Raw genomic sequence first — 17692 nt, forward strand, 5'->3', positions numbered from 1 at the left:
CGTGCGGACCCTACGGGTTCGAGAACAATGTAGACATGACCGAGACACGTCTCCGGTCAATAACCAATAGCGGGACCTGGATGCCCATATTGGCTCAAAGATATTCTACGAAGATCTTTATCGGTCAGACCGCATAACAACATACGTTGTTCCCTTTGTCATCGGTATGTTACTTGCCCGAGATTCGATCGTCGGTATCCAATACCTAGTTCAATCTCGTTACCGGCAAGTCTCTTTACTCGTTCCGTAATACATCATCTCACAACTAACATATTAGTTGTAATGCTTGCAAGGCTTATGTGATGTGTATTACCGAGAGGGCCCAGAGATACCTCTCCGACAATCGGAGTGACAAATCCTAATCTCGAAATACGCCAACCCAACATCGACCATTGGAGACACCTGTAGTACTCCTTTATAATCACCCAGTTACGTTGTGACGTTTGGTAGTACCCAAAGTGTTCCTCCGGTAAACGGGAGTTGCATAATCTCATAGTCATAGGAACATGTATAAGTCATGAAGAAAGCAATAGCAACATACTAAACGATCGGGTGCTAAGCTAATGGAATGGGTCATGTCAATCAGATCATTCTACTAATGATGTGACCTCGTTAATCAAATAACAACTCATTGTTCATGATTAGGAAACATAACCATCTTTGATTAACGAGCTAGTCAAGTAGAGGCATACTAGTGACACTCTGTTTGTCTATGTATTCACACATGTATTATGTTTCCGGTTAATACAATTCTAGCATGAATAATAAACATTTATCATGATATAAGGAAATAAATAATAACTTTATTATTGCCTCTAGGGCATATTTCCTTCAGTTGAAGCCTCTCTTGATGTGTTTGGTTCTCTTGTGAAATCTGGATTAATTCGCCAAGGCAATTGCTCCAGTGTTGTCACAAATGATCTTCATTGGACCTGATGCGCTAGGTATTACACCTAGATCGGATATGAACTCCTCCATCCAGACTCCTTTATTTGTTGCTTCTGAAGCAGCTATGTACTCCACTTCACACGTAGATCTCGCCACGACGCTATGCTTGGAACTACACCAACTGACAGCTCCACCATTCAATATAAATATGCATCTGGTTTGCGACTTAGAGTCATCCGGATCAGTGTCAAAGCTTGCATCAATGTAACCATTTGTGACAAGCTCTTTGTCACCTCCATAAACGAGAATAATATGCTTAGTCCTTTTCAGTTATTTCAGGATGTTCTTGACCACTGTCTAGTGATCCACTCCAGGATTACTTTGGTACCTCCCTGCTAAACTTATAGCAAGGCACACATCAGATCTGGTACACAGCATTGCATACATCATAGAACCTATGGCTAAGGCATAGGGAATGACTTCCATTTTCTCTCTATCTTCTGCAATGGTCGGGCGTTGAGTCCGACTCAACTTCACACCTTGTAACAGAGGCAAGAAACCTTTCTTTGACCGATCCATCTTGAACTTCTTCAAAACTTTATCAAGGTGTGTGCTTTATGGAAGTCCAATTAAGTGTCTTGATCTATCTCTATAAATCTTGATTCCCAATATATAAGCAGATTCACCGAGGTCTTTCGTTGAAAAATTCTTATTCAAGTATCCTTTGATGCTATCTAGAAATTCTGTATTATTTCCAATCAACAATATGTCATCCACATATAATATTAGAAATGCTATAGAGCTCCCACTCGTTTTCTTGTAAATACAGGCTTCTCCAAAAGTCAGTATAAAACCATATGCTTTGATAAAACTATCAAAGCATATATTCCAACTCTGAGAGGCTTGCACCAGTCCATAAATGGATCACTGGAGCTTGTACACTTTGTTAGCACCTTTTGGATCGACATAACCTTCTGGTTGCATCATATACAACTCTTCTTTAAGAAATCCATTAAGGAATGCATTTTTGACATCCATTTGCAAAATTTCATAATCATAAAACGCGGCAACTACTAACATGATTCAGACAGACTTAAGCATCGCTACAGGTGAGAAGGTCTCATCGTAGGCAACTCCTCTCGCAACAAGTCGAGCTATGTCGACAGTAACATTACCATCAGCGTCAGTCTTCTTCTTGAAGATCCATTTATTTTCTTTGGCTTGCCGATCATCGGGCAAGTCCATCAAAGTCCATACTTTGTTCTCATACATGGATCCCATCTCAGATTTTAAGGCCTCAAGCCATTTCGCGGAATCTGGGCTCATCATCGCTTCCTCATAGTTTGTAGGTTCATAATGGTTTAGTAACATGACTTCCAGAACATGATTACCGTACCACTCTGGTGCGAACCGTACTCTGGTTGACCTATGAGGTTCGGTAGTAACTTGATCTGAAGTTTCATGATCATCATCATTAGCTTCTTCACTAATTGGTCTAGGAGTCACTGGAACTGATTTCTGTGATGAACTACTTTCCAATTCGGGACAAGGTACAATTACCTCATCAAGTTCTACTTTCCTCCCACTCACTTCTTTCGAGAGAAACTCCTTCTCTAGAAAGGATCCATTCTTAGCAACGAATATCTTGCCTTCATATCTGTGATAGAAGGTGTACCCAATAGTTTCTTTTGGGTATCCTATGAAGACGCATTTCTCCGATTTGGGTTCGTGCTTATCAGGTTGAAGCTTTTTCACGTAATTAAGCATTGCAGCCCCAAACTTTAAGAAACGGCAGCTTAGGTTTCTTATCAAACCACAATTCATATGGTGTCGTCTCAATTGATTTAGATGGTGCCCTATTTAATGTGAATGCAACCGTCTCTAAAGCATAATCCCAAAATGATAGCGGTAAATCAGTAAGGGACATCATAGATCGCACCATATCTAATAAAGTATGGTTACGATGTTCGGACACACCATTATGTTGTGGTGTTCTAGGTGGCGTGATTTGTGAAACTATTCCACACTGTTTCAAATGAAGACCAAACTCGTAACTCAAATATTTGCCTCAGCGATCAGATTGTAGAAACTTTATTTTCTTGCTATGATGATTTTCCACTTCACTCTGAAATTCTTTGAACTTTTCAAATGTTTCATACTTATGTTTCAAATAAGTAGATATACCCATATCTGCTAAAATCATCTGTGGAGGTCAGAAAATAATGATACCCACCGCGAGCCTCAACACTCATCGGACCGCATACATCGGTATGTATTATTTTCAATAAGTCAGTGGCTCGCTCCATTGTTCCGAAGAATGAAGTCTTAGTCATCTTTCCCATGAGGCATGGTTCGCAAGCATCAACTGGTTCATAATCAAGTGATTCCAAAAGTCCATTTGCATGGAGTTTCTTCATGCGCTTTACACCATTATGACCTAAATGGCAGTGCCACTAATAAGTTGCACTATCATTACTAATTTTTCATCTTTTGGTTTCAATATTATGAATATGTGTATCACTATGATCGAGATTCAACAAAAATAGACCACTCATCAAGGGTGCATGACCATAAAAGATATTACTCGTATAAATAGAACAACCATTATTCTCCGATTTAAATGAATAACTCTCTCGCGTGAAACAAGATCCAGATATAATGTTCATGCTCAATGCTGGCACCAAATAACAATTATTTAGGTCTAAAACTAATTCCGAAGGTAGATGTAGAGGTAGCGTGCCGAGGGCAATCACATCGACCATGGAACTATTTCTGACGCGCGTCGTCACCCCATCCAAAACCCTCCGGGGTAGCCCTAGATCAGAAGTTCCACCGCCGCAAGGCCTCTGTATCCATGAAATCCAATCTAGACCCCGTTCCGGCACCCTGTCAGAGTGGGGAATCATCTCCGGTGGCCATCTTCATCATCCTGGCGGACACCACAATGAGGAGGGAGTAGTCCACCCTCGGGGCTGAGGGTTTGTACCAGTAGCTATGTGTTTAATCTCTCTCTCTCTCTCTCTCTCTCTCTCTCTCTCTCGCGCGCGCGTTCTTGAGATGTCATGATCTTGATGTATCGCGAGCTTTGTTAATATAGTCGGATCATATGGTGTTTCCCCCTCTCTATCTTGTTGTGATGATGAATACTTTTATGGATTGGAGAACACTTGATATATGTCTTGCAATTGAATACTCATGGTGACAATGGGGTGTCGTATTGATTCACTTGATATATGTTTTGGCACTCAACTCGCAGATTCCCGCGGTGACATTGGGGTAATCTATGCATAGGGGTTGATGCACGTTCTCATCTTTTGTTTCTCCGGTAGAAATCTTGGGGCACTCTTTGAAGTTCTTTGTGTTGGATTGAGTATTATGAATATGAATTGGCTTTGGTGTTAGTACGAACTCTAGGATAGATCAAACGGAAAGAATAGCTTTGTGTTATTTTAGTACAAACTCTTGAATAGATCAAACGGAAAGAATAGCTTTGAGGTGGTCTCGTACCCTACAAACACTTTACTCTTATGTTCTCCGCTCGATAGGAACTTTGGAGTGATTCTTCATCTCACTATGAGGGATAATCATATGATCCAACTATGTTAGCATTGTTGAGAGATTGCACTAGTGAAAGTATGCACCCCAGGCCTCATTTTCAAGCATCGCAATACTGTTTTTGTGCCCATTTACTATTTGTTACCTTGCTGTTTTTATTTATTCAGATTATAAAAATATATTTCTACCATCTATATTACACTTTTATCACCATCTCTTCGCCGAACTAGTGCGCCTATACAATTTGCCAATGTATTGCGTGTGTTGGGGACACAAGAGATTTCTTGTATTTGGTTGCAGGCTCATTTGAGAGAGGCCATCTTCATACTACACCTCTTACGGATTGATAAACCTTACATCATCTACTTGAGGGAAAATTGCTACTGTCCTACAAAACTCTGCGCTTGCAGGCCCAACACGTGTCTACAAGAATAAAGTTGCGTAGTAGACATCAAGCTCTTTTCTGGCGCCGTTGCCGGGGAGGTGAGTGCATGAAGGTATATCTTTAAACCTTGCAATCGAATATTTTAGTTTCTTGTTTTATCACTAGTTTGGTTTATAAAATAAAACTACAAAAACTGGAATTAAGGTTACATCATATTATTGATCATCATTATAATGTCTTTCGTGGAAATGAAGGAAAGGAAAATTGTGCTCAATTGATAGAAGAAGAATTCAATAGAATGGTTGGCATAAATTATGAGAATGATTGCAATGTTGTTAGTATGAATTCTTTGAATATCCATGATGCTAATGATATGCAAAGCTACAAGCTTGGGCATGCTATGTTTTATGAAGATGCTATTTTTTGTCCCCCAACTTTTGATGTGCAAATTTATTATGATGAAAGCATGCCTCCTATCTATGATGATTATGGTGATGAAATGTATGCTATGAAGAATAATGATAACCCTGAAACTTGTCATCATGATTTAATTTTCAATCCCATGATAGTTATTTTGTTGAGTTTACTCCCACTATTATGAATGAGAAGAAACTTGCTTATGTGGAGAGTACTAAAATTTCTATACTTATGCATCATGAAAAGAGTGCTTTATGTGATAGTTATATTGTTGAATTCACTCACGATGCTACTGAAAATTATTATGAGAGAGGAACATATGCATTTACATATTGCAATAATATCAAGTTTCCTCTCTATGTGTTGAAAGTTTTGAAATTGCACTTGTTTTGCCTTCCTATGCTAGTTGATTCTTGCTCCCAAAAGCTATTTGATCACAAAATACCTATGCATAGGAAGTGGGTTAGACTTACATGTGCTACTCATATGCTTCATGATGCTCTCTTTGTGTTTCAATTCTTATCTTTTATGCGAGCATCATTGAACTCATCATGCCTAGCTAAAAGGAATTAAAGAAAAGCGCTTGTTGGGAGACAACCCAAAACTTTTACCTACTGTTTTTGTATGTTCACATGATTAGGCTACTGTAGTAATCATGTTTTATTGTCTTTGTTTCAATAAAGTGCCAAGTAAAGCCTTTGGGATCATGTTGGGTGATAGTTGATTTGACCTTGCTGAAAAACAGAAACTCTTGCGCTTACGAAAATAGCTCTCATTTTTTTACAGAAGAGTGCTTTTGAGTTGATTATTTTTTTAGAAGATTAATATACAAATTTTTCATGTGGTCCAATTTGTTTCATAATTTTTGGATTACAGAAGTATGGTTTGAGTACAGATTACTTCAGACTGTTCTATTTTTTGACAGATTCTGTTTTCAATACATAGTTTGCTTGTTTCCTTGTTTATATGGCTTATATTTCTCAATATAAATTGTGGAAATGATATGTTACAGTAGGCATTGTGTGGAAACAATTATGAATCTTGTCTTTTACAGTACCAAAGTGAAATGATTTGCTCTTTATCATACTAACCCATCTCACAAAGTTCCGTTAAGTTTTGTGTGATTGAAGTTTTCATGTTTTGGATGAGATGTCGATATGAGGAGAACAATGAGTGACAAGATCCTAATCTTGGGGATTCCCAAGGCACCCCAAGGTAATATTCAAGTAAGATCCAAGAAACTAAGTTTGGGGATGCCCCGGATGGCATCCCCTCTTTCGTCTCCAACATTATCGGTAACCTCACTTGGAGCTATGTTTTTATTCGTCACATGATATGTGTTTTGCTTGGAGCATCTATTTATTTTGCTAGGATTTGCTTTCTTTTATTTATAATAATGTTTTGCATATTTTATTTCAATAAAAGTGGCAATGATAGCCTTTGCCATGCTTATTTTGCAAGTATACTTGTTGCTGTTTGCAAACAGAAAGTTACCGTTGTTGCAGAAATTCCTCAGAAAAGTCAGAATATGATAAATTGTTGAAACGTTTTGAAAAATAAGAATTGATAAATTTCCTACAGTGTGGTATTTTTATCATTATTTTTGGGGTTAGAGAAGTATGATGAATCTTGCCTTCTTTACAGACTGTACTGTTTTGGCATATTGCTGTTATGGTTGCATTGTTTGCATATGTTTGCTTGTTTAATGATTCTATTTGAGGATAGGAGTATTAAATATGCAGAGGTATTTTGTATGCAATGTTGAATAATAATTTTTGTGGTTGCTACAGTAGATAATGATAAGGTTTTGCACTGATTAATACTAACTTATCTCACGAGTTCTTGTTGAGTTTTGTGTGGATGAAGTTTTTGAGATTTAGGGAAACCACGATATGAGAGGAATTAAGGAGACACAAAAGCTCAAGCTTGGGGATGCCCAAGGCATCCCAAGCTAATATTCCAAGAAGTCTCAAGCATCTAAGCTTGGGGATGCCCCGGTAGGCATCCCACCTTTCTTCTTCAACGATTATCAGTTAGTATCAGTTGAACCTAAGTTTTTGCTTCTTCACATGATGTGTGCTATTCTTGGAATGTCATTTTATTTTGTTTTTTCTTTCTGCTTTAATAAAATACTTAGATCTTGAAGTTTTGAATAAGAGAGAGTCCTTAAATAGCTACCTACTTACTTAACTACTTGCGTGATCTTCACTTATATCTTTTTGGAGTAGTTTGTCATTTACTCTTGTGCTTCACTTATATCCTATGAGTAAATTGTTGAATAAATTGAATGTCATGAATTTGAAATCATATCATTCCTAGTGGTAGCTTCACAATGGGTTTAGAAAGTGAAATCTTTTGAGGCTTGACAATCACAATATTGGTCATACAAGCAATTCACTAATAATTAGTATAAGGAAGAGAACTTTCACGTGCAAATATACTATCTTGGAAATCTTTTGTGATTGTGATCCCTCATCAAAATATTATATGACAAAATTGTTGACGTTGGACAAGGAAGACAACGTAATGATTTGTGTTTGCTCATATTCACATAGAAGTTATATTGTCATAGATCCTTCAACATTGTGCTTGCCCCCTATCTTTGCTAGCCAAAAATTCCGCACCAAGTAGAGATACTACTTGTGCATCCAAAAATCCTGAAACCCAAATCTTATTTTCAAGTGTCCACCATACCTACCTAAGGATTGAGCAAGATCCTTCAAGTTGTCATTGGTGCAATAAGGCAATAAAACTGAGCATTGTATGTACTTGTGATGGCAAAGATTAAAAGCGGCAGACTGCATAATAAAGGTTGCTATCATAAGGGGCAATATAACATGACGTTCTTTTGCACTAAGGGGTTGAGCATACAAAGAAATAAGCGCATGGCAACCTCTGCTTCCCTTTGCGAAGGGCCTATCTTTTACTTTTCAGTATTTACTTTTATGCAAAGAGTCAAAGTTTTTCTCTCTATTCCTTTTAATTTTTCTCTTTTGGCAAGCATCATGTGGTGAGGAAAGATCTAGGCACATATGTCCAGTTGAATATGGGTGGCATGAGTTATTATTGCTGACATCACCCTTGAGGTGAATACGTTGGGAGGCAAAACAATAAGCCCCTATCTTTCTATGTGTCCAGTTGAAACATTTTGCTCATGAGTACGCGGTGAGTGTTAGCTATCATAGAAGACTATATGATGGTTGAGTATGTGGAGCTCTTACTTAAACTCTGTTGAGTAAGTTGAATTGCAATTGATTGGTGACTGAGAACATAGGTTGTTGAGTTTCAAGAGAATTCATTGTTTGAACCTTAACATGTGAATTGGTTGCTACTATAACATGAGAAGTTTTATAAGAAAGAATTGCTATATGATGCTAGGAAAAGTGATTGAAATTATCATTGATCAAACTTATGCACTTTGCTAGCATTCACACTTCATAAATTATCTCTTTTATTATTTACCTACTCGAGGACGAGTAGGAATTAAGCTTGGGGATGCCGATACGTCTCCAATGTATCTATAATTTATGAAGTATTCATGTTGTTATATTATCATTCTTGGGTGTTTTACAATCATTTTATAGCAACTTTATGTCATTTTTTGGGACTAACCTATTGACCCAGTGCCCAGTGCCAGTTGTTGTTTTTTGCTTGTTTTTTACATCGCAGGAAATCAATATCAAACGGAGTCCAAACACCGCGAGACTCCTTGGAGAATATTTATGGACCAGAACACCCAGGATGGGCCAGAGCAGCACCTGGGGGGTGCCCCGAGGTGGGCACAACCCACCAGAACACCCAGGATGGCTAGGTGGGTTGTGCCCACCTCGGTGGCCTCCCGCACCCCTTCTTCGCGCTATAAAATCCCAAATATTCCAAAACCCTTCAGGGAAGCCCAAGATCAGAAGTTCTGCCGCCGCAAGGCCTCTGTATCCACGAGATCCAATCTAGACCCCGTTCCGGCACCCTGCCGGAGGGGGGAATCATCTCCGGTGGCCACCTTCATCATCCCGGCGGCCACCATGATGAGGAGGGAGTAATCCACCCTCGGGGCTAAGGGTTTGTACCAGTAGCTATGTGTTTAATCTCTCTCTCTCTCTCTCTCTCTCTCTCTCTCTCTCGTGTTCTTGAGATGTTACGATTTTGATGTATCGCGGCCTTTGTTAATATAGTCGGATCATATGGTGTTTTCCCCTCTCTATCTTGTTGTGATGAATTGAGTTTTTTCCCTTTGAGATTTCGTTGTTATCGGATTGAATACTTTTATGGGTTTGAGAACACTTGATATATGTCTTGCAATTGAATACCCACGGTGACAATGGGGTATTGATACGTCTCCAATGTATCTATAATTTTAGTTTGTTCCATGCTATTATATTACCCCTTTTGGATGTTTATGGGCTTTATTTTACACATTTATATCATTTTTTGGACTAACCTACTAACCGGAGGCCCAGCCCGTATTGCTGTTTTATTGCCTATTTCAGTATTTCAAAGAAAAGGAATATCAAACGGAGTCCAAACGGAATGAAACCTTCAGGAGTGTGATTTTTGGAACGAACGTGATCCAGAGGACTTGGAGTGCAAGTCAAGAAGCAGCCGAGGCGGCCACGAGGGTGGGGGCGCGCCCACCCCAACAGGGCGTGCCCCCTGTCTCATGGGCCCCTCGGGCAGCCATCGACCTACTTCTTCCTCCTATATATACCCACGTACCCCGAATACATCCAGGGAGCCAACAAAAAACAATTTCTACCATTGTAACCTTCTGTATCCGTGAGATCCCATCTTGGAGCCTTTGCCAGCGCTCCACCAGAGGGGGAATCGACCATGGAGGGCTTTTACATCAACACTATAGCCCCTCCAATGAGTTGTGAGTAGTTTACCACAGACCTTCGGGTCCATAGTTATTAGCTAGATGGCTTCTTCTCTCTTTTTGGATCTCAATACCATGTTCTCCCCCTCTCTTGTGGAGATCTATTCGATGTAACCCTTTTTTGCGGTGTGTTTGTCAAGATCCGATGAATTGTGGGTTTATGATCAAGTTTATCTATGAGAAATATTTGAATCTCCTCTGAATTCTTTTATGTATGATTGAGTTATCTTTGCAAGTCTCTTCGAATTATCAGTTTAGTTTGGCCTACTAGATTGATCTTTCTTGCAATGGGAGAAGTGTTTAGCTTTGGGTTCAATTTTGCGGTGTCCTTACCCAGTGATAGCAGGGGTTGCAAGGCACGTATTGTATTATTGCCATCGAGGCTAAAAAGATGGGGTTTATATCATATTGCATGAGTTTATACCTCTACATCATGTCATCTTTCTTAATGCGTTACTCTGTTCTTATGAACTTAATACTCTAGATGCATGCTGGATAGTGGTCGATGTGTGGAGTAATAGTAGTAGATTCAGGCAGGAGTCAGTCTACTTGTCGCGGACGTGATGCCTATATACGTGATCATGCCTAGAGAATCTCATAATTATTCTCTTTTCTATCAATTGCTCGAGAGTAATTTGTTCACCCACCGTAATACTTATGCTATCTTCAGAGAAGCCACTAGTGAAACCTATGCCCCCGGGTCTATCTTTTATCATATAAGCTTTCAATCAACTTTTATTTGCATCTTTACTTTTGCAATCTATATTATAAAATACCAAAAATATATTTATCTTATCATACTATCTCTATCAGATCTCACTTTTGCAAGTGGCCGTGAAGGGATTGACAACCCCTTTATTGCGTTGGTTGCGAGTTCTTTGTTTGTTTGTGTAGGTGTGTAGGACTTCTGAGGAGCCTCCTACTGGATTGATACCGTGGTTCTCAAAAACTAAGGGAAATACTTACGCTACTATTGCCGGATCACCCTTTCCTCTTCAAGGAAAACCAACGCAAGTTGAAGACGTAGCAAGAAGGATTTTTTGCTCCGTTGCTGGGGAGGTCTTCGCTCAAGTCAAGACATACCAAGTACCCATCACAAACTCATCTCCCTCGCATTTACATTATTTGCCATTTTCCTCTCCCCCACTTCACCCTTGCCATTTTATTCGCCCTCTCTTTCCCAATCTTCTCCTCTCTTTTTCGCTTGCCTTTTTTTGTCTGCTCGTGTGTTAGATCGTTTACCTCATCATAATGGCTAGTTCCTTATCCGCTCCTATGTCTCCCGAGTTTGAAGTTCTTCACTTTAAGCAAAGGCAAGGAGAAATTTTAAAAGAAGCTTGGTATAGTATGATGGAATCTTATCGCAATTGCACCCTAGAGGTGAACTTTAGAATTCTTCTTCGCAATTTTTATGTTGGGCTAAATATGATGCATAGACAACTCTTGGATTGCATTGCCAAGAGAAATTTTATTGAAATTGATCCTAGTATTGCGCATGAAATTATAGAGGGAATAGTGGGAACACTACCTCAAAAGGGAGGACCACATCCTACCCAAGAAGAAACACAAGTGTTTGGAAAGATTTGCGAAGTAACAAAAATATTACAAAAGTCTCTTGAGCCTCTTAAAAGTGTTAGCGGAAATCTTCACTGCATGAATATGTTGATTACTCTTTGCAATAAGCGGTTGGATTCTTTAGATCTAAAAATTTCCGGGTATGAAGGGAAACGTAAAGAACCTCCCGGATTCGAGCATGACTCCGCTAAACAACTGAAAATCAAAGATGGCACTACTTAGATCTATCTTCGCTTTTATGCCTAGCTAGGGGCGTTAAACGATAGCGCTAGTTGGGAGGCAACCCAATTTTATTTGTGTTTTTTGTTTTTGTTTCTGTTTAGAAATAAATTTTGCATCTACCTTCTGTTTAGATGTGTTTCTATGTTTTAATTAGTGTTTGTGCCAAGTAGAACCTATAGGATAACCTATGGTGATAGTTAATTTGATTCTGCTGAAAAGCATAAACTTTGCGCGCATGAAATTAGTTTTGTTAAATCACAGAAACGTGATTTTGCGTTGATTCTTTTTGCTGATGATCAATAGACAAATTTCCCAGGAATTCCTATTTTTGTAGGATTTTTAGAGTTCCAAAAGTTTGCGTTAGTTACAGATTTGTACAGACTGTTCTGTTTTTGACAGATTCTGTTTTTCGTGTGTTGTTTGCTTATTTCGATGCATCTATGGCTAGTATTAAGTGGTATGAACCATAGAGAACTTAGAATACAGTAGGTTTAACACCAATATAAATAAAGAATGAGTTCATTACAGTACCTTATGTGGTGGTTTTGTTTTCTTTCACTAACAGAGCTTATGAGATTTCCTTTTGAGTTTTGTGTTGTGAAGTTTTCAAGTTTTGGGTAAAGATTTGATGGACTATGGAATAAGGAGTGGCAAAAGCCTAAGCCTGGGGATGCCTATGGCACCCCAAGATATTCAAGAATAGCCAAAAGCCTAAGCTTGGGGATGCCCCGGGAAGTCATCCCCTCTTTCGTCTTCGTTCATTGGTAACTTTACTTGGGGCTATATTTTTATTCGCCACATGATATGTGTTTTGCTTGGAGCGTCTTGTATGATATTAGTATCTGCCTTTTAGTTTACCACAATCATCTTTGCTGTACACACCTTTTGGGAGAAGCCTAATTTATTAGAATAATCTACGTGCTTCACTTATATCTTTTGAGCTAGATAGTTTTTGCTCTAGTGCTTCACTTTTATCTTTTAGAGCACGACGGTGGCTTAATTTTGTAGAAATTGCTAGTCTCTCATGCTTCAATTATATTATTTTGAGAGTCTTTTAGAACAGCATGATATTTGCTATGGTTATAAAATTGGTCCTAGAATGGTAGGCATCCAAGTTGGGTATAATAAAAACTATCATAGGAAGTGAATTGGATGCTATGATCAATTTGATACTTGATAATTGTTTTGAGATATGGAGGTAGTGATATTAAAGTCATTCTAGTTGGGTGATTATGAATTTAAAAAATGCTTGTGTTGAAGTTAGCAAGTCCTGTAGCATGCACATATGGTTAAAGTTGTGTAACAAATTTAAAACATGAAGTGTACTTGGATTGTGCATCCTTATGAGTGGCGGTCAGGGACGAGCGATGGTCTTTTCCTACCAATCTATCCCTCTAGGAGCATGCGCGTAGTGCTTGGTTTTTGATTACTTCTAAATTTTTGCAATAAGTATATGAGTTCTTTTGACTAATGTTGAGTCCATGGATTATACGCACTTTTACCTTTCCACCATTGCTAGCCTCTTCGGTACCGTGCATTGTCCTTTCTCACCTTGAGAGTTGGTGCAAACTTCGCCGGTGCATCCAAACCCCGTGATATGATACACTCTATCACACATAAACCTCCTTATATCTTCCTCAAAACAGCCACCATACTTACCTATTATGGCATTTCCATAGCCATTCCGAGATACATTGCCTTGCAACTTTCCACCATTCTGTTTATCATCATGACACACATTAAATTTGTCATATTGCCATTGCATGATCATGTAGTTGACATCGTATTTGTGGCAAAGCCACCATGCATAATTTTTCATACATATCACTCTTGATTCATTGCACCATCCCGGTACACTGACGGAGGCATTCATATAGAGTCATATCTTGTTAGTTTTGAGTTGTAATTCATATGTTGTAAATCAATGTAAGTGTGATGATCATCATTATGAGAGCATTGTCCCAAGAAAAAAAAGGCCAAAAAGAAAAAAAGAAAAGGCCAAAGAAAAAAAAGGAAAAAGGAAAAAAGAAAATAAATAAAAAGGGGCAATGTTACTATCTCTTTTTCCACACTTGTGCTTCAAAGTAGCACCTTGTCCTTCATATAGCGAGTCTCATATATTGTGCTTCAAAGTAGCACCATGTTTTTCATATAGCAAGTCTTATATGTTTTCACTTTCATATACTAGTGGGAATTTTTCATTATAGAACTTGGCTTGTATATTCCTACGATGGGCTTCCTTAAAATGCCCTAGGTCTTCGTGACCAAGCGAGTTGGATGCACACCCACTAGTTTCTTTTGTTGAGCTTTTATTCATTTATAGCTCTAATGCATCCGTTGCATGGCAATCCCTACTCCTCATGTTGACATCAATTGATGGGCATCTCCATAGCCCGTTGATTATCCTCGTCAATGTGAGACTTTCTCCTTTTTTGTCTTCTCCATGCAATCTCCATCATCATATTCTATTCCACCCATAGTGCTATATCCATGGCTCACGCTCATGTATTGCGTGAAAGTTGAAAAAGTTTGAGATTATTTAAGTATGAAACAATTGCTTGGCTTGTCATCGAGGGTGTAGGATTTGGGAACATTTTTGTGTGACGAAAATGAAGCATATCCTAACTCTATGATTTTGTAGGGATGAACTTTCTTTAGGCATGTTATTTTGAGAAGACATGATTACTTTTATTAGTATGCTTGAAGTATTACTATTTCTTTTGTCAATATGAACTTTTATTTTAAATCATTTGGATCTGAACATTCATGCCACAATAAAGAAAATTACATTGAGAATTATGCTAGGTAGCATTCCACATCAAAAATTCTGTTTTTATCATTTACCTACTCGAGGACGAGCAGGAATTAAGCTTGGGGATGCTTGATACGTCTCCAACGTATCTATATTTTTTGATTGTTCCATGCTATTATATTACCCCTTTTGAATGTTTATGGGCTTTATTTTACACATTTATATCATTTTTGGGACTAACCTACTAATCGGAGGCCCAACCTGTATTGTTGTTTTTTTGTTGCCTATTTTAGTATTTTGAAGAAAAGGAATATCAAATGGAGTCCAAACAGAATGAAACCTTTGGGAGCGTGATTTTTGGAACGAACGTGATTCAGAGGACTTGGAGTGCAAGCCAAGAAGCAGCCGAGGCGGCCACGAGGGTGGGGGCGTGCCCACCCCTACAGGGCGCGCCCCTTGTCTCGTGGGCCCCTCGGGCGGCCACCGACCTACTTCTTCCTCCTATATATACCCACGTACCCCAAAAACATCCAGGGAGCCAATGAAAAACAATTTCCACCGCGTAACCTTCTTTATCTGCGAGATCCCATCTTGGAGCCTTCGTCGGCACTCCGCTGAAGGGGAAATTGACCACGGAGGGCTTTTACATCAACACCATAGCCCCTCCGATGAGTTGTCACTACTAGGGAAAACCTTATACACAGAAATTTAGCAACAACGCGGGTCAATAAAGGGCGCTAGTGCTAGATAGCAGTAGCGATCGAAGGAAAACCACGCTACAGATACAATCTTAGCAGTAGCGCGTGTAATGGCAAAAGCGCTACTACTAATATTCCAATTGGTACAATGGTAGGCTACGCATAGCAGTAGCGGGCTTGGAGGAAACGCGCTACCGCTAGGGCATAAGTAGCAGCGCGTTTCCTAGGAAGAGCGCTACTACTAACGGAAATAAAATAAGATGAAAAACAAATAGAAAAGTAAATGAAAATGAAAGAAATAGAAAAATGAGAAAGGAAAAAATAAAATGTAAAGCAAAATAAATGAAAAAGCAAAAAACGGAGGAAGACATAGCAGCAGCGTGTGTTTGTAAGAGGCGCTGTAGCTAACATAGCTGCAGCGCGTGTCCTAGACCCCCGCTATAGAAACAGAAAAGGAAATTAAAAATGGAAGAAAATTACATAGCTATAGCAGCAGCGCGTTTTGTGAAAACCTCTATAGCTATCTTAGCTATAGCGCATTTCACCAAACGCGCTACCGCTAAGTTTGACTTAACCAAAAAATTGTTTCCCCCCGGCCACCACTTCTCCCCCAAATCCCTCAACCCACCCCGCGCACCGCCGTCTCCCCGATTCGTCGTCGCCCCACTTCGCTGGCGTCTCCTGCCGACGTCGACGCCACCGGAGCCGCCCCCAATGCCACGGAGCCGCGCGGCCTCGTCAACGCCACTGGAGCCACCGTCGACGCCACCGGATCCTTCCTCGCCACAACTGCCTCCCTCGCCGTCACCGGAGACGCCCCTGCCTCCCTCGCCGCCACTGCCTCCGTCGCCACCACCGGAGCCATCCTCTGTAAGCCCCCACCCCTCCTATCTCTCTCATGCATAGGTTAGCTAGTTTAATTAGGTTAATTATCTAGGTTAGGGAAAAAATTTAGTTAGGGCTTTGACAGAGAAGTAGTTAGGTTAACTAGTTTAATTAGGTTAATTATCTAGGTTAGTGCAAAAATTTAGTTAGGGCTTTGACTGAGAACTAGTCAGGTTAACTAGTTTAATTAGGTTAATTATCTAGGTTAATTAGTGCAAAAATTTATTTTGGGCTTTGACAAAGAGCTAGCTGCGTTAACTAGTTTAATTAGGGTTAATTATCTAGGTAAACTAGATTAACTAACTAGGTTAAATAGGTAGGTTAATTAGGTTCGTTGGATTAACAAGCTAGGTTAAGTAGGCTGGCTAGGTTAGAGGAAAATTTTATTTTAGAGCATTAGGTCGAAAGCGTTAGAGAAATGGAGTTTCTTTGCAATTTAATTGGGTTCTGTCCTAGGCAGAGAAGGGTTAGAGATAATAATGTGTGTTTATGTGAGAGAGAGGAATAGCTAGATCAACATAATTTGGGTTCTGTCCTAGGCAGAGAAGTGTTTAATGAGGTCATTTTGCAAAGGTTTTTGATTTTTGAAAAGACCACTATTTTTTAAGGAAAAGAATTTAGGCAAATTTTATTTTTCATTGAAGTGGTCATGTTATATCTTTTCATTGAAGTTGTTCGATTGTGCCCAAGTGGCTTTGTTGTTTCCAGGGAATGATGCTGAGTCGACTATGTTTTGCCGGAATGTTGATTCATTTCTGTTCCGGCAAATTTCAGGTTCTCGATTTGTCCACTTTTTAGCAAAGGTCATGCTGAAATTTTTCGTGAATTTTGGCATGACTTATGCTACAAACTAGGACATATCGAGTGCCCGGGATTTGCCGCACCAAGAAGGAGTCAACATTCCTGCAAAACAATAGTCCCTTTTTATGTCATTATTCATTTTATTAGGTCTAGAATTAATTGACTAGATTTAATCATAGGAAACATGGCTAGCAACAATGAAGGACAGGGTTCTGGTGATTGCGATGACGTCTACCGGGCGGCAGACGAATATTTTAGCCTTACCGACGATCAACCGATGTTGTTGCTGGGCCCACTGGTGGCATCGGGGACTGAGACCGACACGCAAACCGGTGCTGAGACTCAGACCGGCGCTGAGATTCAGACCGACATCGAGACCAGCGCTGAGACCGGTGCTGCCTCAGGGAGCGGAGCCGGTGTAGAACCGAAAGCAAAGAGGCAACGGGTTCCTAACAAACTCAGGACTACTAGACTGGTGGTCACGGAGGTGGACGACGGCAATTTTGAGCCAAAGCCGCCCGAGGAAGCGCGCGCGTGCTACATCAATCAAATAGGCTGCATCGTACGGACAACCGCCACCATCAACGATGAGAAACTACAGAAGATAGAAAATATGAGGAGCTCCCTTTTAAAGAAGTTTC

The sequence above is a fragment of the Triticum dicoccoides genome, chromosome 6B (assembly GCF_002162155.2).
Source record: "Triticum dicoccoides isolate Atlit2015 ecotype Zavitan chromosome 6B, WEW_v2.0, whole genome shotgun sequence".
Taxonomy (NCBI): Eukaryota; Viridiplantae; Streptophyta; class Magnoliopsida; order Poales; family Poaceae; genus Triticum; species Triticum dicoccoides.